This window comes from Schistocerca cancellata, chromosome 5 (genome assembly GCF_023864275.1).
Source record: "Schistocerca cancellata isolate TAMUIC-IGC-003103 chromosome 5, iqSchCanc2.1, whole genome shotgun sequence".
Lineage (NCBI taxonomy): Eukaryota > Metazoa > Arthropoda > Insecta > Orthoptera > Acrididae > Schistocerca > Schistocerca cancellata.
This window is the reverse complement of record NC_064630.1, coordinates 309790433-309818067: the sequence shown is the minus strand read 5'-3', so window position 1 is coordinate 309818067 and position 27635 is coordinate 309790433. Positions and strand designations below refer to the sequence as shown.

General features: G+C 44.8%; 1 protein-coding gene across 1 annotated transcript in view; it reads left to right on the top strand.

The window, feature by feature from the left end:
* LOC126188509 (UDP-glucosyltransferase 2-like) overlaps positions 1–27635 on the top strand; it is a 606008-nt gene that overhangs the window by 85305 nt on the left and 493068 nt on the right. The gene's annotated exons all lie outside the window — the stretch shown is intronic.

Below are 27635 nucleotides of genomic sequence, written 5' to 3'. Positions count from 1 at the left end.
TATGATTCTGGGAAGTCAATCGACGACCATCTGGCATGTCGAGGGCGTTGTCCAGCTTTCTCAAACACCGCTGCTTCTCTCGGACAATATGATGCATGGATGGCGGTTCTCCTAGGACACAATGGTGTACCACTGTGCCTTCAAGGCGGTGACGCGTAAGAGAAATTATCTTCGCCTTGATACGTTTAATTAAAGCCTGTCGTTCAACAGAGGGGGCATGGTTTGAGGGTTCTCAGAGAATTGTAATATAGTATTCCATGGTATAGCATTGCCACAGCATTTTGTCGCAACCGTAATTCATCATCGAACGACGTAAAACAGGCTTAGTGCAGTCGAGCCAGCATCGGAGTGTTAAAGGATACGCTGGAAGGCGTCTCACACCGTCGTTCCACGTCGTCTCTACGACCAGTCTGCATTCCGAATCCTTGAGACGGGCGACATTCAGCGTCCACAGGCCTCGACCGCGCCACACCTTCTGCCTCTGGAGCGAAACAGTGCAAATGCAGGCGATATGGTCGGAGAAGATGGTAGGCCATAACGCAGCGTCAGGCTTGGCAGTTACGATTCCTTGGGAAACATAGGCACGATCAAGACGACTTGCTGAATGGCTGGTGACGTACATATTTCCAGGTCTACCACTACGCGCACGGTTCCAAGTATCGGTGAGGTTCAGTTCATGCACGATTAGCTTGAGTTCCTGGCACGTTGTGAAATAGGGATGTTGGTCCTTCTGGGATATCACACAACTGAAGACGCCGCCAATAATGATATGGTCGTAGCGGTCTACAAGCAAAGGATCGACCTGTTCTGAATAGAATCTCGATCGTTCCCGTGGCCGTGCCCGAGGGAGCGTAAACATTGATGAATCGGACACTATGGAGAGTTACAGCAAGACCCCTAGCCGATGGTAGGTAAATCACGTCGTCTACCTCAATGCCTTCCTTTAAAAGAATAGCTGTCCCACTGCCACCGTCAGCACACGCCGTGATGTAGGTAACATAGCCAAAGATATTAGGAAACGTCGATAGGCGAACTTCCTGCAGAAGGGCTACACCGAGGTCCGACGCCCTCAACATTTCACGGAGCAATTATAGTTTGACAGGGGTGCCAATGGTTTTGACGTTGATGGAGCCAATCCTGTGATCTTGTCGCAGAATTGGGACTACTGGGACGCTCATGGGGCACGAACAGCAGCAGCGAACAGGAACGTTGTCCCAGCTGGCTGCAGATCCCCATGCAGGAACCTGTCGATCAGCAGTCGTGGGTTGTAGCAGCAGCATTCGCTGCTGTCACAACTGTGGGTGTTACGTCATCTACATCGTCAGACCACGCAAATGTGCGTGGTTGGTGTGCGTCCAGTGGAGTACCTGTGGAGTCCGAAGGCTGCGTCACGTCGGCGATGGAAGAGTGGTGCTGGCTCAGCTGCTGTTCAAAGTCCATAAGTACAGCACCTGGTGCTTGCCAAGATGGTTGAACCTCCGATGGGGTGCAGACTGGCGCTTCCACCAAGGAATCGTCCATCCGGGGAACATCGTGATAGGTATGATCCTCATCGTCTTGAGACTGCGTCCTCAAGGTGTCAGACGGGGCGATCCTCCGTTTTCGACGTCTCTTCGGCGGCTGTTGCTTGCGCACGTAATCTTCAGTGTCCGAAGACGCTTAGGGAGCCGTATGGTCAGGCAGGCACAAAAGCATCGGTAGGCACAACCATGAAGTCAAGGGCAATCCCCTGCACTAGAGATTGCTCACCACTGCACATGATGGGAGGATGAGGCAATGGCGTCGGTCCGTCCGCAACAGCCTGAGGCATTACCGGAGACGAGGATGTGTCAGTAGCATGAGCCAGCGGTGATCGCGGTCGGGGGTCGTTACGGACAACTTCGACGAACGTCAGCGGTAGCGTCGTCGGAGTGGTCGTGGCCTCCACGTCCCCAGGCGGTGTGTGATTCTGCGTTCCAGACAACTGGAACGGAGGTGTCCTTCCTTACCACATCCCGAGCATGTCTTCGGCTGGCCGTCATAAATTATAATTGCACGGCAGCCACCAATATATAAGTAGGACGGCACATGTTTGGTTAGCTCTATGCGGATCTGTCGTACTCCATTGAGAACCGGGTATGTAGTGAACTGAACCCACTTTTCAGCTGTGTGACTAACCGCCTTCCCATAAGGAAGGAATGCAGATACTACTACCTCTGAAGGCAGCTCGAAAGGGAGTTCAAATACACGGATCGTCTGCAATCCAAGTCCCGTATGTTCCACATTTACGTCACCGATGTGCCCATCAGAGTGACGGAACTTAAGGCCACTTCGAGTTGCACTTAGAATTTTGTCACATATGTCTTCGTTAACCAATTTCACCTATACCTCACTGCTCACTATAGACAAGTGGATGCCAACAAGATCATTACAATCAATCTTGACTTCACCTCTGATAAACTGTTAGATTTCAAGTGCTTTTGGTCCGGTATATTCAGGTAAAAAGCTGACCTTCAGCGTCGATTTTCTGTGGGCATAAGTCATTATATTTCGAAGGAAATATAGGGCGCTAAGACGATAGGTCACGTAAACAACTCCGCGAGCAAGCTGCGAGGTGAGGACGTGAATAAGACGTTCGTGCCGCTAGCGTGCCGAAAGGCGACTGGTTTCGAGCCCGGGACCGAGGACATTTCGATTATTAATGCCAAAACGCTACCCACAGAGCACGGGTGCGGGTTGCGGACACCATATGTAAATGTGTATTTGCCGTCACGTATCCCTCACGGGTTCATATGATTGCCAAGGCTTGCTTTTCAAGATAAAGTACGAGACCCTCACCCTCCCGCAATGCAGGGCCGGGTTAGGTCTATATCATGTGCCTGACACAGTGATAGCCCTTTTCGTCAGCTCTCACATGGCGCTGTGGCGCGTTGTCCTACTTCCTTTACCAGCCGCCGGCCGGGATGACCGAGCGCCTCTAGGCGCTACAGTCCGGAACCTGACGACCGCTACGGCCACAGGTTCGAATCCTGCCTCGGGCATGGATGTATGTGATGTCCTTAGGTTAGTTAGGTTTAAGTAGTTCTAAGTTCTAGGGGACTGATGACCTCAGAAGTTAAGACCCATAGTGCTCAGAGCCATTTAAACCCTTTTTGAACCTTCGCAGCCCTTGCACCACAGCAGCTGTCCAGCTATCGGACGTCCGCCACCCTTCCTTTACTGCCGCCACTTCTCCCTCGAACTGTGCTACATCTGTACTACGATACTGCAAACGCACTAGAAATTCACGAAGGTGATGTACACTACTGGCCATTACAATTGCTACACCACGAAGACGACGTACTACAGACGCGAAATTTAACCGAAAGGAAGAAGATGCTGTGATATGCAAATGATTAGCTTTTCAGAGCATTCACACAAGGTTGGCGCCGGAGGCGACACCTACAACGTGCTGACATAAGGTGTAAGTAGGCTGTTTATGTTTTCTTTATGTAAGTAGGCTGTTTATGTTTTCTTATTGGCAACGTTACGTAGCGCTCGGTATGAAAATCACTGGCTGTGCTGTGTGCAGTCTGTGGCTAGTTTGCATTGTTGTCTGCCATTGTAGTGTTGGGCAGCGGCAGCTGGATGTGAACAGCGCGTAGCGTTGCGCAGTTGGAGGTGAGCCGCCAGCAGTGGTGGATGTGGGAAATGAGATGGCGGATTTTTGAGTACAGAATGGATATTATGAACTGCTATGTATATTACGCTTTTTCAACATTATTAAGGTAAATATATTGTTTGTTCTCTATTAAAATCTTTCATTTGCTAACTATGCCTATCAGTAGTTAGTGCCTTCCGCAGTTTGAATCTTTTATTTAGCTGGCAGTAGTGGCGCTCGCTGTATTGCAGTAGTTCGAGTAACGGAGATTTTTGGTGAGGTAAGTGATTTGTGAAAGGTATAGATTAATGTTAGTCAGGGCCATTCTTTTCCAGGGTTTTTTGAAAGTCAGATTGCGTTGCGCTAAAAATATTGTGTGTCAGTTTAAGCACAGTCGTGTACAATTGTTCTAAGGGGACGTTTCAAAGGAAAGTTTCCAACCGATTTCTCATACACAAACAGCAGTTGACCGGCGTTGCCTGGTGAAACGTTGTTGTGATGCCTCGTGTTAGGAGGAGAAATGCGTACCATCACGTTTCCGATTTGACAAAGGTCGAATTGTAGCCTACTGCGATTGCGGTTTATCGTATCACGACATTGCTGCTCGCGTTGCTCGAGATCCAAAGACTGTTAGCAGAATATGGATTAGGTGGGTTCAGGAGGTGTAACATCATAGATTAAGGATCGACCTGCGACAGCAACCGCACAACTTGCGTACGGGGTGGTAGACGCCACCGCGAACGCTAAGAGTGCATTGCGGTCGCAGCCGCGCGTTTTGCGTACGGGCCGCGAGGTGCCGCCATGAGGGCAACCGTATATAAGTGCCGACGGAGTTCGGCCAGCTCTCATTTTGTTGGCATTTCATTTTTGCCTACTCTCTTATTTGCTTAGTTGCTTAGCTCTTATTCATTTATGGCTTATGTTATTGTGCTCTCTTTCAGCCATTCTGATTGTTTTGATTTACTCCCAATTGAGAAGTGCTCGTTTTGGCATTTCACTTTTGCATATTTCTCATTTTGCTAATAGCATGCTCCTTAGTTTTTTAAGTTGAATTGATTAACATAGTCTCATGTACTGTTTTTTCATTTCAGGCTGTTCATATTTTGATGTTCTCTAAATACTGTAATAATTATCGGAAGCATTTCTTCCCTTAAACTTGTGTAAAGTATTCTCGATGTAGGATTTGTTCTGTGACACAGGTGTAAGGTTTTGAAAATAAATTATATACGAAACTGTGCTTTAAAAGGAATTTATTTTTTCAGTTTGTACTACACCAGACGACAATTTTGTGATATGAGGGAGAAATTTGAGGGGCGAACCCATGGAAATAGTTTTAAGTGATCCCCTTTAACAATAAAAATTTGTGTGACACTCAAAGACGTGAAACTGTAGGCATCGAAAATTTATATACACTCCTGGAAATTGAAATAAGAACACCGTGAATTCATTGTCCCAGGAAGGGGAAACTTTATTGACACATTCCTGGGGTCAGATACATCACATGATCACACTGACAGAACCACAGTCAGATAGACACAGGCAACAGAGCATGCACAATGTCGGCACTAGTACAGTGTATATCCACCTTTCGCAGCAATGCAGGCTGCTATTCTCCCATGGAGACGATCGTAGAGATGCTGGATGTAGTCCTGTGGAACGGCTTGCCATGCCATTTCCACCTGGCGCCTCAGTTGGACCAGCGTTCGTGCTGGACGTGCAGACCGCGTGAGACGACGCTTCATCCAGTCCCAAACATGCTCAATGGGGGACAGATCCGGAGATCCTGCTGGCCAGGGTAGTTGACTTACACCTTCTAGAGCACGTTGGGTGGCACGGGATACATGCGGACGTGCATTGTCCTGTTGGAACAGCAAGTTCCCTTGCCGGTCTAGGAATGGTAGAACGATGGGTTCGATGACGGTTTGGATGTACCGTGCACTATTCAGTGTCCCCTCGACGATCACCAGTGGTGTACGGCCAGTGTAGGAGATCGCTCCCCACACCATGATGCCGGGTGTTGGCCCTGTGTGCCTCGGTCGTATGCAGTCCTGATTGTGGCGCTCACCTGCACGGCGCCAAACACGCATACGACCATCATTGGCACCAAGGCAGAAGCGACTCTCATCGCTGAAGACGACACGTCTCCATTCGTCCCTCCATTCACGCCTGTCGCGACACCACTGGAGGCGGGCTGCACGATGTTGGGGCGTGAGCGGAAGACGGCCTAACGGTGTGCGGGACCGTAGCCCAGCTTCATGGAGACGGTTGCGAATGGTCCTCGCCGATACCCCAGGAGCAACAGTGTCCCTAATTTGCTGGGAAGTGGCGGAGCGGTCCCCTACGGCACTGCGTAGGATCCTACGGTCTTGGCGTGCATCCGTGCGTCGCTGCGGTCCGGTCCCAGGTCGACGGGCACGTGCACCTTCCGCCGACCACTGGCGACAACATCGATGTACTGTGGAGACCTCACGCCCCACGTGTTGAGCAATTCGGCGGTACGTCCACCCGGCCTCCCGCATGCCCACTATACGCCCTCGCTCAAAGTCCGTCAACTGCACATACGGTTCACGTCCACGCTGTCGCGGCATGCTACCAGTGTTAAAGACTGCGCTGGAGCTCCGTATGCCACGGCAAACTGGCTGACACTGACGGCGGCGGTGCACAAATGCTGCGCAGCTAGCGCCATTCGACGGCCAACACCGCGGTTCCTGGTGTGTCCGCTGTGCCGTGCGTGTGATCATTGCTTGTACAGCCCTCTCGCAGTGTCCGGAGCAAGTATGGTGGGTCTGACACACCGGTGTCAATGTGTTCTTTTTTCCATTTCCAGGAGTGTATATAAAATTATACGTCACAGAGGGTAATACGGAACGTCGAGCTGGATCCCAATGGTCTCGTATCACTAGCAGTTGAGATGACAGGCATCTTATCCGCATGGCTGTAACGGATCGTGCATGCTTGAGTCAACAGATGGGGACGTTTGCAAGATAACAATCATCTGCATGAACAGTTCGACGACGCTTGCAGCAGCGTGGACTATCAGCTCGGAGACCACGGCTGCGGTTAACCTTGACGCTGCATCACAGACAGGAGCGCCTGCGATGGTGTACTCAACGACGAACCTGGGTGACGAATGGCAAAACATCATTTTTTCGGATGAATCCAGGTTCTGTTTACAGCATCATGATGGTCGCATCCGTATTTGGCGACATCGCGGTGAACGCACATTGGAAGCGTGCATTCGTCATCGCCATACTCTCGTATCACCCGGCTGTGATGGTATGGGGTGCCACTGGTTACACGTCTCTGTCACCTCTTGTTCGCGTTGACGGCACTTTGAACAGTTGACGTTACATTTCAGATGTGTTACGACCCCTGGCTCTAACCTTCATTCGATCCCTGCGAACCCTACATTTCAGCAGGATAATACACCACCGCACGTTGAAGGTGCTGGACGGGCCTTTTTGGATACAGAAAAGTTTGACTGCTGCCCTGGCCAGCACATTCTCCAGATCTCTCACCAATTGAAAACGTCTGGTCAATGGTGGCCGACCAACTGGCTCGTCACAATACGCCACTCACTAATCTTGATGAACTGTGGTATCGCGTTGAAGCTGCATGGGCAGCTGTACATATACACGCCATCAAAGCTCTGTTTGACTCAATGCTCAGGCGTATCAAGGCCGTTATTACGGCCAGAGGTGGTTGTTTTGTGTACTGATTTCTCAGGATCTATGCACCCAAATTGCGCGAAAATGTAATCACATATCAGATATAGTATAATATATTTGTCCAATGAATACCCGTTTATCATCTGCATTTCTTCTTGGTGTAGCAATTTTAATGGCCAGTAGTGTATGACTTTCTTCAGCAGCACAGGTAACTGAATGTGGTTGAGGAGAAGCGTCCCCATGTCGACTGGCGAGCCGTTTAGCGATCGGTGTGCGCTTCTTATCCTGACATTGACGTCCCGTCTGCATGGTACCTTTCTGTCAATGGGAAGCAAGTATGTCGGTCATGCCTTCACAGGATTCACCTCGCTGTGTGTCGTCTGTGATATTTTGGACACGGACAGGATTCGCGTCGTAAGCAGTTCGGCGAGAGGTGTCTGCTTCTCGGTGCGACAGATGCTGGCCTTCATTATCGGTACGATTCATCAGGTACCTACTCACCTGCTCCACTTTCTGGACGTGGGTACTCCCCACAAGCGAAGACGAACTCTGTGAAGTGGATTTGTGGATACTTGTTTGCTGATGACGAGAAAAATATCCTTATCTTTGGCACGTCTTCAATTAATGGCATTGTGACCCGCAATCCCACATACAGACAGTTTTTCTCCGCTTTCCTTTGTAATGCCTTTCTTAACTCACCCCAGAGTTGCGGTTTTACTGCAGTGAGGAGTTCAGTCACGAGTCACTTTGCTCCCTTCGGGCACCAGGAAGATAATATTCTTTGGAAAAAAAGGCGACTCGGTCATACCTGTAGCGGAAGGGAAATCGGCCAAGAGTACAAAGAGAAAGTACCGCATTCAGTGAATTTATTGTTTAACGATCATAATATCTTCGTTTTGCGTTTTCTCGGTAAACTGTTGAGAAACATAATAGTATTACGGTATCAGAAAATAGTCACAGGCATCGTTCACTGGTCTTGTGTCTATAAGGGAACTTTTTGTCCTTTACATTCATACTTAATTTATAAGGTTGGTTCACGATTCCAGTGAGTATTCCTTAAGATGTGACTCTTTGTCGCTGAAAATAAGGTGGAAAACTAAAAGTACCCCTTTCAACCATTATCGTAAATAAAAACAGCATTTTTAATGCTCATTCTTTCGAATACAAATCCTACATCTTTCCCTTACCATTTTAAATAATGAGGAAATATTTTTCGAAACTAGAAGACAAACAAGAAAGGACATAAGAAAATATTGTGACGATTATTCTCATAATGGTGAAGAGCTGAAACTTGGCGGGCAGTTGCTTCGGTAAATAAAAACAAAGTTTTAAGTTTTCGATGAAATCAAGGAAACACTATTTTTAAAAACAAGTTTCAGGGGAAGGCAACCAGAGCTTAGAGACATTGTGAATAACAATAAAAAACACTCAGCACTCAAAAACCTTGATATTACCATAAAAATTATAACACTTTAAAAAGTCAAGGATGACGAGTTGTTTCTAAAAGCCTCATAGATGTATGAAGGTGCTTTATTCGTCACTACCGGTTGCACGTCGGACTAGACGGACCTTCAAATTTATAATGTATGTATGAAAATATAGTTTTGCACTGCTTCTTGAAGATGGCTGAATGATTGTCACTCAAAATATCGTGGGTAGAAGCTTGAAACATCGTAGAATAGCCTCATAGCCTCATATGTTAACCGCCTTCGTTATGATGGTAACAGGTACTATTTGCCATTAGTGCTGTAAAGCCTGAATAACAAATGGAAGAATTTAATAGAACAAATTAAAGTAGACCTGAAATGAAGTGCAATAACTCAAAAAAATGTAGAAGCTACTTACTGAAAAAACAACAGTACAAGTAAATATAAAGTCACAGAATTATTTTATGGTTTTGTTATTTGAACAAGTTGAACAGTACAGCTGGATCGGCAGTAAAAAAAAAAAAAAAAAAAAAAACCAGTAAACAAGTCTTATAGTACATTAGGTAAATTAAACAGGAGTTTTAACTCTGAAGAGACTGGAAAGTGTCATTTTCAACCAATTAAACGTAGTGAGTAGTAGAGTTTTTAAGTGAAAAAAATTCAAAAACTGACGGTTCGTCAGTGAGAAATGGAAAGATGCGTGGTGGGAATTGTCACGAATGACATAAAAGCATTTATCAGTGTCAGGAAGCAGACTGGAGTGGACTGAGTAGCCCCCTGCTGTGTCAGAATGGGTACGAAAAGACTGTGCCCTAATGGAAGGTGAGTGGATGACCCTATAAAACACGCAGGAGCCACACGGATTTATAAGAATGAGGACTGACACGTACTTTTTCAGACAGAAAGACAGTCTTCGTCGTGAAGCAACGTTCGGTATTGAATTAGTAACTTTGAACACTTTAATAGTAACGTATATACGTACGCACAGTAAGATGTGACTATCGCAGAGCTCTAATAGTTTATCCGTCATATTATAATAATGACTTTAGACTTTTAACAGATTTCTTACTGTTTTAATGCTGCGAGCTCCAAGAAATTACTGCAGTATGAATCTGGATGCGTTTTAACTTTAGCTTTCAGAGTGTTTACTGTGCAAACCTTGAAGCGTCCTTAGAGCCTAATAATTTCTTCTCAGCGCTGGTATTAATTCAGATTCATATACGCTGCCGCTTATTCCCACATGCACTCCGTTCTAGCCCTTGGGATTCTATGAATAACTTCATTCCAACATTAACATTCCTTGCCCTTTTTACATAGTTAAGTATTTTGTGGATTTGCGAAGCAGAAGAGGACTCCAATTCAATTTATTGCAGGATTTCCGAGTGCGAACGTACCTCTGCCTTTTGCAGCAAGTTATGCGTGTTCATTTGTTTTAACGCGCATATTCCCATGAAGAATGCTGTATTGAAAGGAAACTTCTATTCTTCAAGAGGGAAAACTCGATACTCATTAAAAACGAATGCTGCTCGAGATTAAATTAGTTAACATTTGCTCGTAGTTAACAGGTCAAGAAAATTTTTCAGTGTGGGTTTCTAATTATGCTCGAACTGTTGTTTACCTTTTACGATCTGCGTTACAAATGTAATTTTTACTCTCGACGTAAAATCGAATCAAAATTACTTGAACGATGAATTACTCTATAGTTTAATGTAACTAAAACTGCCAAAGTGTTGACATTAATGTCTACTTCACAGAAATATTGCTTTAGGGACATATTCACAGCTGCAAGCATGAGAATTCCCAGCGCAACAGCTCGGTGATGTGACATTTACCTACTTGTTGTTGCATTTATTACAACCGTTACTTTATTGTCTAAAATTACGTAATTAAAAATTGTTTCAATATTTCAATCAATTTAGAGTTAGGAGTACTTTAAAAAAGCGTGAAATACTAATGACACACAAAACGAAACATTTTAACAGAAAAGGAAGTGGTATATGGATAGAAAACAAAAGAGGAAGTTAAGCTGCAGATTTTCGTGGCTACGGCCATTGATAGCACGAACTACGTCTATTGTCACCGGTATATTGCATCGAATCTCATACTGAATATCGCATGCTTTAAACCACTTGTAAGACAGACAGTCTGAAAATATATAACAGTGTTGAAGCCTAGGTTGTCAAGCAAAAAATTCGACACATTGCGCCGTTTCCGAGTAAGTGAGCGATGCAATTAGCCAATCAGGTTATGGGGCGCGAAACTTCAAGCTGTACACCAGATACAATTAGTGTCAGTTGTCCCCATAGCGTAGATGACAGCACAGGATATTGCTCAGCTTTTGGTTCTGTTACATCTTTAATGCAGCCACATGTCCAGTTTTGTCTTCTTCGATTCTAGGAATTCAAATGAAGAACATCTGCGGTCTGTTGAATCAACTTCAATGAAACGGATGTATCGAATTTTTCGTAAACAACAATTTCTCAGCGCTGCCTATACTGCGACAATCTTAAAAAGCTTTCAGGCTGTTTCTGACACCCTGTACATGCACTCTTCAATAGGGACACACTTTCCCCAATCATGAATTATTTGGCAGAGATCGTCACTGTAGAAGTCTGGACTTGCGGCTGTTCAAGAAACGATCCACCTGAAAAATTACCTCCACGTCATTTGGCAGTGTCTGTCGTGAAGGAGTTCCTTCATCGAAGAAAGAAGAACTATATGTAAACCGAAGGTGGATGGAGGAAAGAGGGAAGGGAAGTGGCTACTGACGTCAGCTGCATCAGGACTTTAGGCGGAATCAGTTGCAGCGAGTGGAAATGTGTGCCGCAGCGGGATTCGAACCCAGATCTCCTGCCTAATAGGCTGCTGCGTTATCCACTGCACCACCTGGACACAGTGGTTACTGCAACTTCACGGACTATCTCAGCACGCCTCTCACCCGACCTACACTACGATCCAGCGCCACCTATCTGCAGTTCCTGCCCATATCCTCCACGGTCGCTACTGTGAGATTCCCGCAGCGGGCCAGACGTAACTATGCATCCGCACTGAAGAAGGTGGATTCATTCCCCATAGAAGTGAATCAATTATATGAATGCGTTGTTTCTGTCCTTGGATTCATATAACAGCAAAAAGGAAGACTAACTTGTGTTGGAGACTTGTCTTGGAGAGTCAGGGGAGTAAGGGCAGCTGAGGCATAATTTGGTAGCCCAAAGAATCAGTTTGTCTGGACCCCTCCACCATCCTCCACACCTATAAATCCCTCAAGCGCCCTATCCGTTGTTATGCCCATCCGGCTTGGATCTCCGCACCCCCTACCTTTTACAAATCCCTCCAAATCCTTGAACGCCATGCTCTCCGCCTCGCCTATCGCATCCATCTCCCCTCCCCCACGCGGATCCAGTATGATCTCATCCCTTTCCCCCACCTCCTCCTTTTCCTTGAAAGGATGCAGATCCTGTACACCTCCCACAAACTCGATCCTCCTCATCTGCTTGTCTCACCCATCCTCTCCCACCCCCACCCGCTGCCGCACCTGTATTCCCACGTCCCACCCGGTCTCCATCTCTCCACCCTCCTCACCCTCTCCCAAGGTGGCTTCCACCAGCTCCCCCTCCCTGATGATGTCCTCCTCCGCTCCATCTACCCCTCCTACCAACTTTCATCCTCCCCCTCACTTCCTGTGTCCTTTCCTTTCGGCACCCTCCCTCCCTTCTCTTCCCTTCCCTTCTCTTTCCTTTTCCCCTGTCTCCTCCCTCCTCCCCTCTTCCCCTGGGCTTCCCCTCCCCCTTCCTCCCTTCCCCCCGTCTACCCTGCCCTTGGCATCTGCTCTCCCCTCTCCCTCTCCCTCTCCCTCTCCCACCCCCCCCCTCCTTTCTTGGCAGGTCCCCGGACTCGTACACGGTTAGTGAACATTCGCGCGCCGGAGATCTACGCCTCGTGTTCTGTGTGTATCGTCGTTTTGTGCTTAAGTGGTTCAGTATTATTCGTTTTGTGCACCTCTGTTCACGTGTGACAATATTCGTCTCTGTCCACGTGTCTGAACAAATTTTATCTTGGACTCTACGCCCGTGAACGGTTCCATGTGTTTTAAATAGTGATTGTCTCCGTTTCTATGTCCACCATGTTTTTTCTCTCGATGTCTTCCTTTATATCTTGTGTGTATCTCTGAGGCCAAAGAGCGGCGTAGCATGCTGCTGCTGGCCTGCCTGTACCCAGGTTTGAAAATAACAATAAAGAGAAAAAAAAAAGAATCAGTTTGTTCCACTGCGTCCTCTGCAGGATGAGTGAGCTGTGTCTTTGTCATGCAGCAAAAACAACCTTTGGACCGCTTCCCATGATGCTTCGGCCTGACAGCTTTCCATGACCTTACTGGGCGATATCGCTAATATGCTCCTCTGACGCTTTGCCCTTAATGAGCGTCACGACCTCCATTTCTCTTGCGACTTCCGGTTGTTCGCAGAGAGATGGTCCGCTATATCGTGGTTCGTCAATAAGACTTGTCTGAACACATTGGAAGCGTCTGCGCGAGTTGGCAACTGTGTTGTGATGGTGCGTTGTTGCCGTACATTTGCACCAACGCGGCAGAGATTGTTGCAGTGTTGTTTCCATTTAAATGTAGAAAACGGATAACCGCGCGACACTCCACTTTATCAGTGAGCTGCCCAACACTATTCATGCTCCTCTAGTGATATTCTACGCTAGTGTGGACACGGGGATCTGTACTTCTATCAGGACACCAGTCACATACCTGCGAATAAACAAAAACTTTTTTTACTATCAAAAACAGTCTTGATCACAATTTATTTATTACGGTGACCGATTTCGACCACTACTGTGGTCATCTTCAGACCAATGAGTAAAAACTTCCTTCTGGTGGTAAATCACTACTCATTGGTCTGAAGATGACCACAGTAGTGGTCGAAACCGGTCAACGTAATAAATAAATTGTGATCATGACTGTTTTTGATAGTAAATATTTGTAACACATTGATCACTGTGCACTCCCACAATGTATTCAAAAGTAATAAAAACTTAATTACTTAACTTCATTTGTACGAGGTGATAATCTAATATTTGTGATCATCCGTCCTACTTTCTAAGTGAACAAAACTTCTTGTATAGATGAATGTGGACTGCCAATATGATATTCTGTGGCTAGGCCACGCCCTTCCGCAGGGTACTAAATAACTATGTTTACAAAATCAGAGGAAATAAAAAGAAAAACATTTTTGTGTAACAGTTGTGGCACACATGTACCGTTTTCCCGCTAGGAGTTCAAACTGTGTCATGAGTATTGTTTTAGAGATCAGGACAAAATTGTCTGTGTCCTAACGAACGTCTAACATTCTTAAAACAACCAATGTTTCACGAAAAACGGCTGCAGATATAACCAAATGGTCTACCAGTTCTTCACGAGTGTCTATCGGTATCTTGTATACCCATATAACAAGGGAGGAGTGAGACTGCGAGAAAGTTGTGGCCACACTGCTGACAGGCCACATCCCAATTCCAGTAATTGGGAAAAATATTGCCTGTATGTTTTGTGACACCCAGCTAACTCAGAGTGTAATCAGGCATCAGGAACATGTAGACAGTGAAAAGGCAGCAGGTCATTTTACTGCGCCATTCTTCCACTTTATTTACTCATCTCAACTGATAATTACATATTCTATGGTCAATAAGACCATTAGAGAGGGTTGTCATTTGTTGTAACACTGAATTCGATGACAGCCACATGCATAAAGTTATTTGAGGTGGAGAACACGAGTTCTTGTTTTGTCGGACAGCCACGGCTGTGGTAGGCGAGCTTAACGGTGCCTTCTTGGAGGATAGGTGGACTGTAGATGTAGAGAGAGCGTAGGGGACCTGTGCCAGTGCTCCAGCACAGCAGAATCCACCGTAGACGCCTCAGAGATACCAAAGCAGGGCCACGGCACTTTGTCCCTGTAAAACGTAAACTCCATCCACAGGCCCTGGTGGACCAATCGGTACCGACCGTCCGCCGTGTCATCCTCAGCCCACAGGCGTCACCAGATGCGGATATGGAGGGGCATGTGGTCAACATACCGCTCTCTTCGGCCTCATGTCAGTTTCCGAGACCTGAGCCGCTAATTCTCAGTCATGTAGCTCATCAGTTTGCCTCACAAGGGCTGAGTGCACCCCGTTTGTCAACAACGAATGGCAGACCGGATGGTCACCCATCCAAGTGCCAGCCCAGGCCAACGGCGATTCACTCCGGTGATCTGACGGGAACCGGTGTTACTACTCAGGCAAGGCCGTTGGATTTGTCCCTGTAGTCTACAGAAAAACAGTTTTTACGACTTCTTTCCTTGAGTTGTCAGGAGTCAGCGGCAATTGTCTCGACCTTGGCAAAGCGGATTCCGCCTATTCTGCAGGGCCTTCATATGGTTTTTTTTTTTTTTTTTTTTTTTTCTCTCTCTCTGGGAACTTTCATGTGAGATCGGTATCAGATAGGCCAGCGCAAACAATTCTCAAAGTGCTGCTGGAGGCGGGACATTGTGTGACCGAGAATGCTGTGGCATTTTTCAGATGCACAGCACCGTTTGGCTTCCCTCGAGCACGAAATAACAGTCTGTTGCTTCTAATGCGGTCCATGACGTCAGAGATCGTTACAGCAGATGCCTGTGCGACGCCGCAAGAGGTGTTTAGATTGGAAGAATAGTTTTTTTCCCTTCTTATGGAAGGAGGCTGTATAGTACACGAAGTGACGGGCAGTTGGCGTGAGAGTTCTTTCCTTTTTTCCCAACCGGTGGTTTTAGCTTTTTGGCGCAAGCTCCACATGGAGATTTCCGTGGGGTTGCGTATAGTGTGAGCAACAGAGGTTTCCGGTAGCAAACGAGAGAGCAGTAGGGTAGAAATTCGGTTGGCAACTCGAGGAACGTGGTTTAATTTGAGTCATGAACCGAGCACGGAATTGGGTTTAGGAATTGGAACGTGGCTGCGAAGATGGATCCCATTGAGAGGAGGTCCACCATCCAACCCGACGCTGAAGAGCAATAGACACTGCATCTCGAATTTTCTACGTGTGGATTGTGAGCATTTAGCAGCACTGGCACTAGAAATATTCATAGTGAATTTCTCTATCTTTACTGCCGACCCACTGCAGCAGCATTTGTCTTACAGTTTAAACGCACTGTGGTAGTTCGTTTCAGGGTCCAGGTCTCATCGTCAATCGTATTGATCCCTGTCATATCGCGTTACCTAATTTTTTCAAAGTGGCTATTCAAGTCAAGTCACCACACTTCGTTCAATTTTGTCAACAACCTATCAGAACACTTTATCATACAAACACGGCGTACAATATAATTGATGTTTTATGTTAAGCTGTGTTCCGGTTAATTCAAGATTTTATTAACAAATTTGTGATGATATTGAATTCTCTCCATTATACAAGTGGACCAGATCCCTTGATTACTTTTAATATTGGCGGCCGGAGTGGCCGAGCGGTTCTAGGCGCTACGGTCTGGAACCGCGCGACCCCTATGGTCGCAGTTCGAATCCTGCCTCGGGCATGGATGTTTGTGATGTCCTTAGGTTAGGTAGGTTTAAGTAGTTCTAAGTTCTATGGGACTGATGACCTCAGAAGTTAAGTCCCATAGTGCCCAGAGCCATTTGAACCATCACCTTTAATAATTTACTTATTTGGGAAATAATAAGAGTAATCTTGGAGTAAACAAATCAATGTCATTGTCTTTATTTTCACTACACAGGTTGGTCGCATTTTGTAGTCATTCATGTTTAAATCGTTCTTATAGCAGCGTCCCTGAGGCGCTGGTTCTGTGTCTTAGAGATACTGATAAGCAGAAGTTCATTAAAGGTACCTACATGCCTATGAACCAGAGAGACATGTTGCAACATCAGTAGAAATTGTCATGTAATCATAGTGTATCTCATATAATAATAATAATAATAATAACTACAGTGGAATTTTTTATCTATGGATACGGACACTGCTTGCAATAATGAAAACTTATCCTTCCTAGCTGTAAGACGTACTTGTGTTTCAAATTAGACTCCAGTGCCCAGGTGTTGCATACAAAGTAGTCAAAACGACTGTGGACGTTGTTCTAAGGGAACTGCAGTGTAAAATCCTTCTTGTACCCTACAGATAATCTCCTCTAATAACTCTGCAGATTTATATACGAAGTTTTCTCACTCCCTATATATTCAGCCGACTCCCAGCTACGTGCGAGTGTCTCCTATGCAGTCTACAGCGGCTGTGCCTGCGTTCACTTTTTGGTCCACTCCAGAGCTTCTAAGGGTTCATATAAGGCTGTTGCGACCGCGTACGCACTGTCCTGTAACGAGCTCTAGACATGACGGCCCTAGATAGTAACAGCCTATTGTAGAATATTTGCTTTCAACGATTGAATTCAGTGTTACGAAAGAACTTCTCTGGTCTCGATGTAGTATTATCAGCCACATACTTTCGTTCGTCTCTTCTATAAAACAAAAACGAGCTACTTTCGAGTCCTTTAGACTTATCTTTCTCTCACCTATCTTTTTAAAAGGAAGACGTTCATCTTTTACCCTTAAACAAATTGCTAACAATAACCATATTTTTTGAGATACAAAGGGTAAACGTTTAATAAATATTTCCAACATATAATACTCATTATCTGTAAAAGTGCATTCTGTGTTTCAGTTATTTATTTCTGCAGTAAATCATAAGTCCTGTCAAGTGAACATTCTCACATCATTTTCACAACTTCACGCAGCAGCCAAATTACCACTCTGCAACAGCAATCTCTGCGCCTGACTTTCAGTAACGCGGGCAGAGTAAGCTACACTGAGCATTTTGTTCACAAATTCTTTCAGTTTAAAATTAATCACAGTCATTTCCACTCCCGCTGCAGCTCTGGTAATTCGCTATGCCACCACAGAACAAACAACATTTTACTGCAACTTTGTTACGATCAATGCAGATTATATGACACTATGCCTGTAGTATTTCCGCTCGGTACTCAGGTACTGCACAGTTACAACTGTACTTCGTACGTCATATTTTCAACCCTGAGATGCTGGTGAATGGTTGCAGTGCACCAATACCAGATGTTGTTACGCCACGGCGAATACGCCCTACTTATGTACCACTTAATTCGTTGTTATTCTAACGTAAATGATACAACGAGAAAGGCTAAAACATTGAAGATATTCACTGTTTTGCCAGTCACCGTGTTAAATATTTAACTCGCGTAGTTCTTGATTCAAATCTCAGTAGCTAGCTGTGCTCATTTGCTCTTTTTCGGTTGCTCTGCGAAAATATATGAAGTGGTCCGGTTTCGTGCTGTGAAACGTAAGCTCAGTAAACCGTTGAAAACCGGTCAGAAACATATTTTACTCGATAACTTTGAGAAGTTTTTAGAAAATCATCCGACGCTTCCGACGCGACAGAATTCACATAGACAGTCCGAGGCTCCCCGATTTTCTAAATCGACTGTGGAAAGCACGCGGAAAGAAAAGCGGAACATAGTTAATCTATGTGTTCTAAAAAATTTTGCGAAAAGTGCAACGAGGCTGCAGCAAAATACTTACCCTAATAACGTTGGTACCCACTGCATTCTTCAGGCCGTGACTTGCGTTCCATGGGGAGGGAAATCCAATAATTTACTAAAAATCGCGGAGAAATATGTAAAACAACGTTTACTTCCACGTTAAGATTACGATGGTTAGAATATAGTGCCAAGGTACCAGGAACTTGTTGGCAGCGTCACATAGGGAATGAGGCACGTTTGAGCACTTCCTGCCGCAGGAGTAGGGGAAATCAGCGAACATTTATCTATTGGCAGGGGAGCGACCATTAGATCTTCGTTCACCAGCGATGAAATCTTTCCTATAATCACTATTTTCTTGATATATGTTCAAGCCAAATTATTATAAAGACACATTTTATAAAAGAAATTATGGTATTTTTGTGGTACGTGCTTTCAAAGCCAAAGCAGTGGGAAATCAGGAATTTTTAGCTTTTTGTGATGCCCTGCAATACAGTTCTGTTATTCAAGCAGAGTACTAACATAACATGTCTGGCACAGCCACGTTATACTACTGAGTTGTGTCACTGTGCCAAATCATGCACACCTTCTTTATGTTATCTGTGCAGGCATATACGTTCCTCAAGCTCCCCTTTCAGCTTTTCAACCGTGTTGATTGTAACAGCTGATACGTATTGATTTATTTGCCCTTGTTCTTGGAGAGCCGGCCTCTGTGGCCGAGTGGTTCTAGGCGCTTCAGTTCGGAACCGCGCTACTGCTAAGGTCACAGGTCCGAATCCTGCCTCGGGCATGGATGCGTGTGATGTCCATAGGTTAGGTAGGTTTAAGTAGTTCTAAGTCCAGGGAACTAATGAACTCAGGTGTTAAGTCCCATAGAGCTTAGAGCCATTTGAACACGCTGCTGTCTCCACAAGCTCTGTAGTAACACTAAATCTAAATACGTCGAAATGCATTCCACCTTCAGCATTAATTTCACTGAAGATTATGCTTGCGTTGACTACATACACATCTAGTAAATGATGTTACATTCAGTGGTTACAATCTTTCCATTTTGTAGGGACTGCAGGACCTTCAGTCACTTTGTAACTTGTTCATTAGCTGAAATATAAGGGACGATCAAAAAATTTCGACAGTTTGATGCAGCACATATGCGTTCTAGCGCTACTCTGAAGCGATTATTTAACCACCGACATGTGGGCAAGGGATGAGTGTGGTATTCGCGTCTTTTCGATGTGAGCCGCGCGGGGTAGCCGCACGGTCTAGGGCGCCTTGTTACTGTCCTTGCGGCTTCCCCCGTCGGAGGTTCGAGTCCTCTCTCGAGCATGTGTGTGTGTGTTGTCCTTAGCGTAAGGTAGTTTAAGTTAGATTAAGTAGTGTGTAGGCTTAGGGACCGATGAGCTCAGCAGCTTGGTCCCATAAGCCTTACCACAAATTTCCAAATTTTCGATGTGCGTGCGGTTAATACGGAAACGTGAACTACGGCGACGCTATTGCCAGATGCTTCCAAGCAAGACCAACGTGCTATTACTATTTTCTTGGCTGTCGAAGGACATTCACCGGTAGACATCCATCGGGGATTGAAGAATTTTTATGGACAGATTGTCTGTCGAAAACAACCTTTGTGGAATGGTGTGGCAAGTTTCTTGCTGGTCGCTATGCGACACAAGACGCCGGTCCATCCGAGAGTTCAGCCTCATCCATTACAGACGACAAGTGGATGGTTGATGATGCGATTAGGATGGGCGGCACATAATTCGGTCCCTTTTAAAACGCCGTGAAGGGTCGACGATTACGATCGGACGAGGATGTGCAGCACGCAGTTAGGGACTTCTTCACGCAACAGGACACGGTGTTTCACCAAACCGGCATCTTCAACCTGGCGCGTCGTTGGGACGATTGCCTCAGTGTTCACGGCGATTTTGCCCGATTGGCATACCGGTGCTGGACTGTACGACCTTCGAACGTAAACTTTTTGATCTCCCCTTATAGCATGCCACTGGTGACATCAGTACTACACAGATTAACGATTCCATTGCCGACATCAGGCGATGAAATGTCCCTTACTTACAAGTAGTTACACACTTAAAACCACACATAGCAATTTAGTTTAGTACGATAGCTGTCTCTTAGAATCGTCATTCCCTCCTCACTGGATCTCCTCACACTAGTAGTTCCCGAAATAAGGAAAGGTGTTGCTCTACCTACTGAATCACAGACTTCCTAGAAACTTGCGAATGCGAGCAAGAAACTCTCGTTTCTCTGTTTCTGATGCATGATTATCTGTTTCAGATTCCAGTTTCTTCTTCGCATGATACGCTCTTTCTGACGTCTCCTTGACACCGATTTGAGAATTTACGTAGTTGATATTCCATACTGTTCAGCAATGACTTTGAATGTCTATAGGTAACCAGTATTCATAACATACCTCTGTCATTAACAGGCTCTGACATATTGCGTTTACTGTGTATAGGATGTACTAGTGACATATTCCACCCTTCTAGAAGCTACTCTTCTTCCAAAATGTTACTCTTAAAAACGGTCAGCTCGATGATGGCTTTCTCGCATTGAGCCACCTTGCCGGAAGCTTTATTGTTTTTAACTATTTTTGAACTCTTCGGTGTACCTAGCCAAGATGCGACTGTCTTCCGTGTCGCTTTAAACTGAGTTTCCTTCATTGCTCATAAAGATGAGGTTTGGGCGATTGTTTGTATCTGCATTAGTCTCGAGTTTTCATAAATGTCTCGCGAAGGGTTCTTCCGGAAAACTTCTTCCACTTGAGTTAAGCGTTCCTTCTCTTATTTTCTCTTGAAATTTCTCATACTTTTAGCGGAGTTCTCCTCATCTCTTGGCAGCCCTTTCGATTATCTGGTGATTTAGAGAACACCAAGTGGCCCGAGCTTCGCTGCCTCTTTGGTTCCCTTATGATCTCCTGCACAGCCCTATCGTATCACCACATTTTTTCCAGGCGAACCGTTTACCTCATACTGTCTATCAGCGCTTTTTTGATAGTTCCTGTCCTTGATACTTTTTATGATTCAAATTCATTTTAAAATATTTTTTTTTGTAGTTCCTGTCCTTGATATTTCTCATGATTCAAATTCATTTTAAAATATTTACTGGTTATACGTTTACCTGTATCTAACTTAACAGTTCTAACAATACGCCTACTTCCCTGGGATTTTGGGACCATTTTGAAATAAATTTATTCTTTAGAATTTGAAAAACACTTATCTGAACCTAAATATGCACCCTTGAGCACTTAGACACTTTTAATTTCCTTGTACGTATTTTCATAGAAAAAGCGATAATATTCAGGCTTTCGTAAGCCCAGGTCGTCTTCGATGTACACTGATGGAAAAAAATCTCAACGCCCGAAATTAACTAACGAAGAGTAATGAAATTTCGGAAATAAATTTGTCTATGTAACATATTTAAATGATTAACATTCCAGGATCACAGGGTAATGTAAGTACGAGATAAGCCATTGAATACGTGAAATGCTGGTACATTAATAATAGCCAGAATTTGAATGTGCGCGTGCAAACGTGCATGTCTTCTGCTGTGCAGGTGCCGTATGACACATGGTGTTTGTGGGATGGAGTTACATACCTCTTGCATTTGGTCGGTCAATACATGAATGCTTAATGCTGTTTCTGGGTGACGCTGGCTTTGTCGTCGGATGATATCCGATATGGGCATCATTGGACACATGTCGGCAACATGTCGGCACGCTATGGAGGATTTTAGGCTACATCAGCGCTATATGGGCGACCGTTATCCCGTTGAATAATACTTACTTTAATGCTGTTAATGAATGGCAGCACATCAGGTCGATAGATGCACAAATTTGCAGTCAGGGTTCATGGGATAAATGCTCGTGTTTTTATAAGAAATCAAGCTCCAGGTGTAGGTCCAGAATGTTTAGCATGCAGACAGGTTGGTTGCAATCCCTCAAGTGGCCTCCTTCTAACCAACACAGAGCCATCATTGGCGCCGAGGCTGAACCCTGCCCTCTAATGAGCATTCGCTTGACACCACTGGCCCCAAATGCTGGTACTTTTGGGTCAGCGGAGTGTATGCTACAGCGCATCTGCCCCGGAACTGTAGCTGAAGTAACGATTTGTAACAGTTCGTTGTGTCACTATGGTGCCAACTGCTGCTCTAATTGCTGCCGCAGATGCAGTAGGGTGCGCCGAAGCCATACACAGAACACGACCATCTGCCCTCTCGGTAGTGCTACGCGGCCGTCCACAGCCCAGACTTCTTTCGATCGTACGTTCTCGTGACTACCGCTGCCAGCAGTCATGGTCAGTGGCTATAGTCCTGCGACACTAACTAATACACACAACCGTTACAGAGTGTACTTAAAGAAACCTGATCTGCGCTACTAGCGCCACTCTTATGCAACTTGTGCAAGACAGAGTTCATCCTTCGGATGTAGAAGCACTCCTACCAGTTTTCGTTTATGTCACAGAACTCCTTCTTGGTGTTGTGTTTTTTTGTCCGTCAGTGTAAACAGAATGCGAATCTTTTTCCAGATTGAATTACGCCTCCTTACGACACAGGCACCGCTTCTCTATTTGACCAAGCAATGCAAATAGGTTTTTTGACCATTGTTTTCTAGATTAATGGAGAACTTTATGTAGCGGATTCCTAGAAGCTCGATCAGTCTCTCCATTTTATGTGCCCTAAAACTAATAGCAGAATAAGCAGGTACGTTTCCATATAACTAAAAATACTAAGTACTTCCTCTGTCTATTTATCTCTACTGGCAAAAAGGGACTGTCCACTACTGCATCTTCAGATTGTTCGTAAACTGTCCACTTACCAGGTAGTTAGCCGGCCGGAGTGGCCGAGCGGTTCTAGGCGCTACAGTCTGGAACCGCGCGACCGCCGCGGTCGCAGGTTTGAATCCTGCCTCGGGCATGGATGTGAGTGATGTCCTTAGGTTAGTTAGGTTTAAGTAGTTCTATGTTCTAGGGGACTGATGACCTCAGCAGTTAAGTCCCATAGTGCTCAGAGCCATTTCAACCATTTTTAGCAGGTAGTTATGTAACAAAGTGGCAGAACAGACACTTCAGACGTTCAAGGGACTCATTCAGTGGCTTCTTACTGATGATCTGTTCGATAAGTTCATAGGGACGGACAACACGCTTATTTTGCGAGGGGAACCGGTGTCAATGGAGCTAAGTGTCTTCTACCGTGCACCGCACAGTGTCTTGCGAAATAGGACTGAAGATGTAGGTGTAAACCATTTGTAACAGTATTTCATTACCCGTAATAAAAAACGAAATGTATTTCATTTTTGAAGGTATAGTTCAGTAAGCCTTCTTGTAGCCGAGTATCTACATTCAAACCTGAAAATCTTTTCTCATATTCTGCTAGCAAACATGCGACTCGAAATAAAAGGCATGCTGTCCAATTTTCAGCAGTTTCTTTTCGGAACGCACTACAAACAGTTCTGGAGCGCGATAAATTTCCATTTAAGTATTTGAGATGTAATACGCAAACTTCCGCCTCGTACTCCACTAACTTTGGCGACTGGGGCACAACGTGATACCATGTCTGGCAAGGAAAGAGATCGGCACATCGCCAGCCAGGGACACCACGATTTATTGTCCATTGCATCAGTAACTCTTTCAGAAAGAAACTTGTTATTTAAAAATCTCCGTGTTCAAAGCTCCCAGTCCTACATCAAAATTAACTGCCGCAGAGCTATTATATAGATTAAGCAGTTACAAAAATATCGTCAATTCAGCTTTTTTTAGTTTTAATCACCGCGATACCAACAAAATTAAATAATCGCTGTATAGAATTTAATATTCATGAAATATGGTGACATAAATAACAGTCTGTTGCTCTTCGGGAAATATAGATTTCAAGCTCTTGTTTCGGGAGCAGTGCGCTAATGGTTTTTATAACAACTGCTGTATACGGGGTTAGCAACGGATTAAAGAGAGTTATGCATTAGGGTCAAGTATTAAAACGCCGTCGATTTAATTATTTTTCTGGAGCTCTATCTGTTTGAAATGTTTACATCAGTTTTCTCTTTTTTCTTGTTTCGTACATAAGCAGATTTACACCTTACTTCCCCTAAATCAAGTGTAATGGATCTTTGTGTAGTCTCAAAATCTCCTGCAGTTGTTTCTTAGTTTCTTCAAGTCTCTTTTCTTTAGTTACAGTTTTTCTCCTTTTGACTGTCTTTTGCTAGCTGCTCGCTACAATCTCGTGATTCTTATTTTAATCCATTCTGGAACAAGATATTGTTTCCTTTTTTTAATGTAACGTCCTACAGATTTAGGCTTTTCATGGTTTTCCGAAAACGCTTAAAGGAAATGATAGGACCCCAGTCGCTATTGTGGTACTTTCTGTGTCTAATAAACTCATCGTCGTTAGGACATTGATATTTCCTCATAAGTATTCTTTTTTATTTTAATATTTCCCCATCAGTATTCTTTTTTATTTGTTTGAACGTTAAATATCAGTGGGCATCCGTAACTTTAAAAATATGGATTTAAATTTTTAAAAGTAAAATTTCGTTAAAGGTCGAACTATGTAGCGAGTCTTGGCTGATACGCTATCTCATTCATGTATAATGGTCTCCGAACGTTTGGGAGCCACTGCTTTGGACAACATCTAGTGATATAGATTAAGAGAGAGTGAGAGGAGGAGAAGCACAGTCGTTTCGGAATATTGATTAAGGTTCACAACTCTCTTGAATATGGAGTGACGTCTTCTGTAACGTGATACGCATGATACAACAGATTGACTGGGTGGAAAAGTAAGTTTACTTCCAGGTGTATAAAGGTAATAAAATTAAACGATAGTCGTTTGTCTGTTACCTTATTATCGACTAATGCCAGTTGTAAACTACGCGTTGTATAAATAATTGATACCAGAATTAACTGCAAGGTGTTCTTGGCGATCAACGTGTATCTAGAACTAAGGATGAAAACCGCATTCTAGGAAGCAGGAATTGCTGCAGAACATGGTCGCAGACACTTTACTGCTTCCAATCGAAATACATGATATGGACACTTGAGAGTTGCGCGAAACAGAATCTTGAAAGCATCTGCTCACATTTTGGATTCGTCGGTCTACTAACTGGTTTGATTAGACCTGCCAGAGCTGTGCCTCCTGAGTAAACTTTCTTACCTCAGATTAGTTACCTATCTTCCCTTCCCTGTTTTCCCTTACGGACTTTCCCCGTTGCAGCTTCCTTTAGTATTGTGGAATTTGTGTTCTGATGTCTTAACACCCTTTCTAGCAAACTGTAAAGGTGTCAACAGGGTTGAGTAGCGGCTCCCCGCTAAGGCTGGAAATGTCAGAAGTAGACTTTTCAGAGCGATCGGTACAACCCCCGATATTTAGGTTCCTCAGTAGGAGCAGGACAAAAATCCAGTAACCCAATCTGGAACTAGCTGATTTATTTATTTGGTGCCATACACATACGAGAGCTATTTCCCATACCAGCAGGTGGGGCGTTGGCGTCGAACCCATGGTCCTCGGCGGCAATGTGATGAAGTAACCTCTCCTGCAGCCAGCAGGGCTCAGCTCGTCCCAAGAGCGAAGCGAGCTTGCGAGGTAATCATTCCCCGCCGATGGCGGAACTGCATGCAGAACGTACCAGCGAACTGTCTCGACAGCGGCTGATAACGGAAGTGGTGGTATCTGGGAAGTGAATGTTAGCTCTCGACATCTGGCTGCATGCGCCTTAGAACAGTAAATACTAGCAGAGTCGGTAGTTGCAAAGGTCTAAGTGAAGCTGATTCTGGGCAATATCGTGGTCGGTCTCCTCGCATGATGGACGGGAATGGCTGTTATGATTGTTCCACCAGCGGACAACGGAAGAGCGAAGAATTTTTAACATTGTGGAGCCCTGTCAGCAACTGTGATAATTGAACATGTAACACGTCAGCCTCAGTTGCAAATAGAAACCAGTCTTTACCCAGGTTTCAGCCAAAATAATTTGGCCTTCTTCAGAAGCTAGTGACACAAAACTATTGCATGCCAGTGTTTGACCATGTCAAGTATAAAACTGATCCGGCGCAGCTCTCACGGCTTCCCGACCTGGTCCGCGCAGTGGGGCGTGTTGTTTCTCTTCAACCCAAGTAATGTAGATTTATGACTGGTTACTACGGTGCTACAGTTTTATACTTGACATGGCCAAAATTTGGCATACAATAGTTTTGTGTAACTGGCTTCTGAAGAAGGCCACATTATTTTGGCTGAAACTTGGGTAAAGACTGGTTTCTATTTGCAACTGAGGCTGACGTGTTACATGTTGAAAAGCGAAGATGCTTCTCCGCAGAATACTGCTATAGCTTGTCACACAGCAGTCGCCGATTCGACGCCTTTTGCCTCTTAGCAGCCAGCACTTAACCGTACAAGTGTTACGTGTGTTGTCATGGAGGTGCCACACACATCACGTAGCTCCCCTGTCGCAACGCTATAGGAACGTCCTCGATTTCTTTAACATCACTGTTCGTAACCGGATCGTCGTACCACCGCACCGAGGCAGGCGTCGTGGCAAAATGCTGTGTCAGCTGCTGTCTGCAGTCACCTCGGTAGGGCAGCATGCTTGCATCGGCCAGCGCTGCTGCAATATTGTATTTTCTTCTAATCGGTATTTTCCTTGCTGACCTACAGAAAACTTCATCACTTCTTATCTTACTTTGTACCTTGTTTTCAGCATCCTTCTGTAGCATCACATCTCAAACGTTACGATTGTCTTCTGTTGCACACCTGTCCTGGTATTTTTATAATTTCATATCTACAGTACATTCATATTTCGGTTGTTATTTCACATTGATAAATCGGGAGACAGGAGATCTGTGAAGTTAAAATATGTGAATAAGAATCCTAAGTCAAGACCGCTAAAATTTCTTTATTGATTACTATTTTCAGCTCAATGACGAGCCGTCTACAGATTTACTATATAATTAAGAGTGCCTCCTGGCTGATAAATTAGTAATCAATAAAGAAAATTTAGCGATTTTCACCAAGTATTTTGATCTACACATCCATTGCCCAGTGAAACTAACAAAGATCCTTAGACAACTGAAGTGCTGAGCTTGTTCGAAAATCTGATCTTGAAATACAGTTTTAGTTCGTATTGGGTATTTGTAAGATTACAGGTACAATGCGAACACAGAGTCCAGTTTTGTGGACCCGCAAGATAATGAATGATCGCAAATGGACGAAAAACATCTTCAACGTCTTTGACTCGAAACACCAAACAAGATTTCCGTCTTTTTGGTTCTTTCCGAGATGAGAATCGAACAACTCAGACCTAATGGTCAGATGACCCACATTGACGAAAATCCTTCGGTTTAAGCGAAAAAAGAGAAACTGAGGAAGTTGTCGTAATGGTTATAAGGTTATCGCGGCAGTTACGTGGTCCACT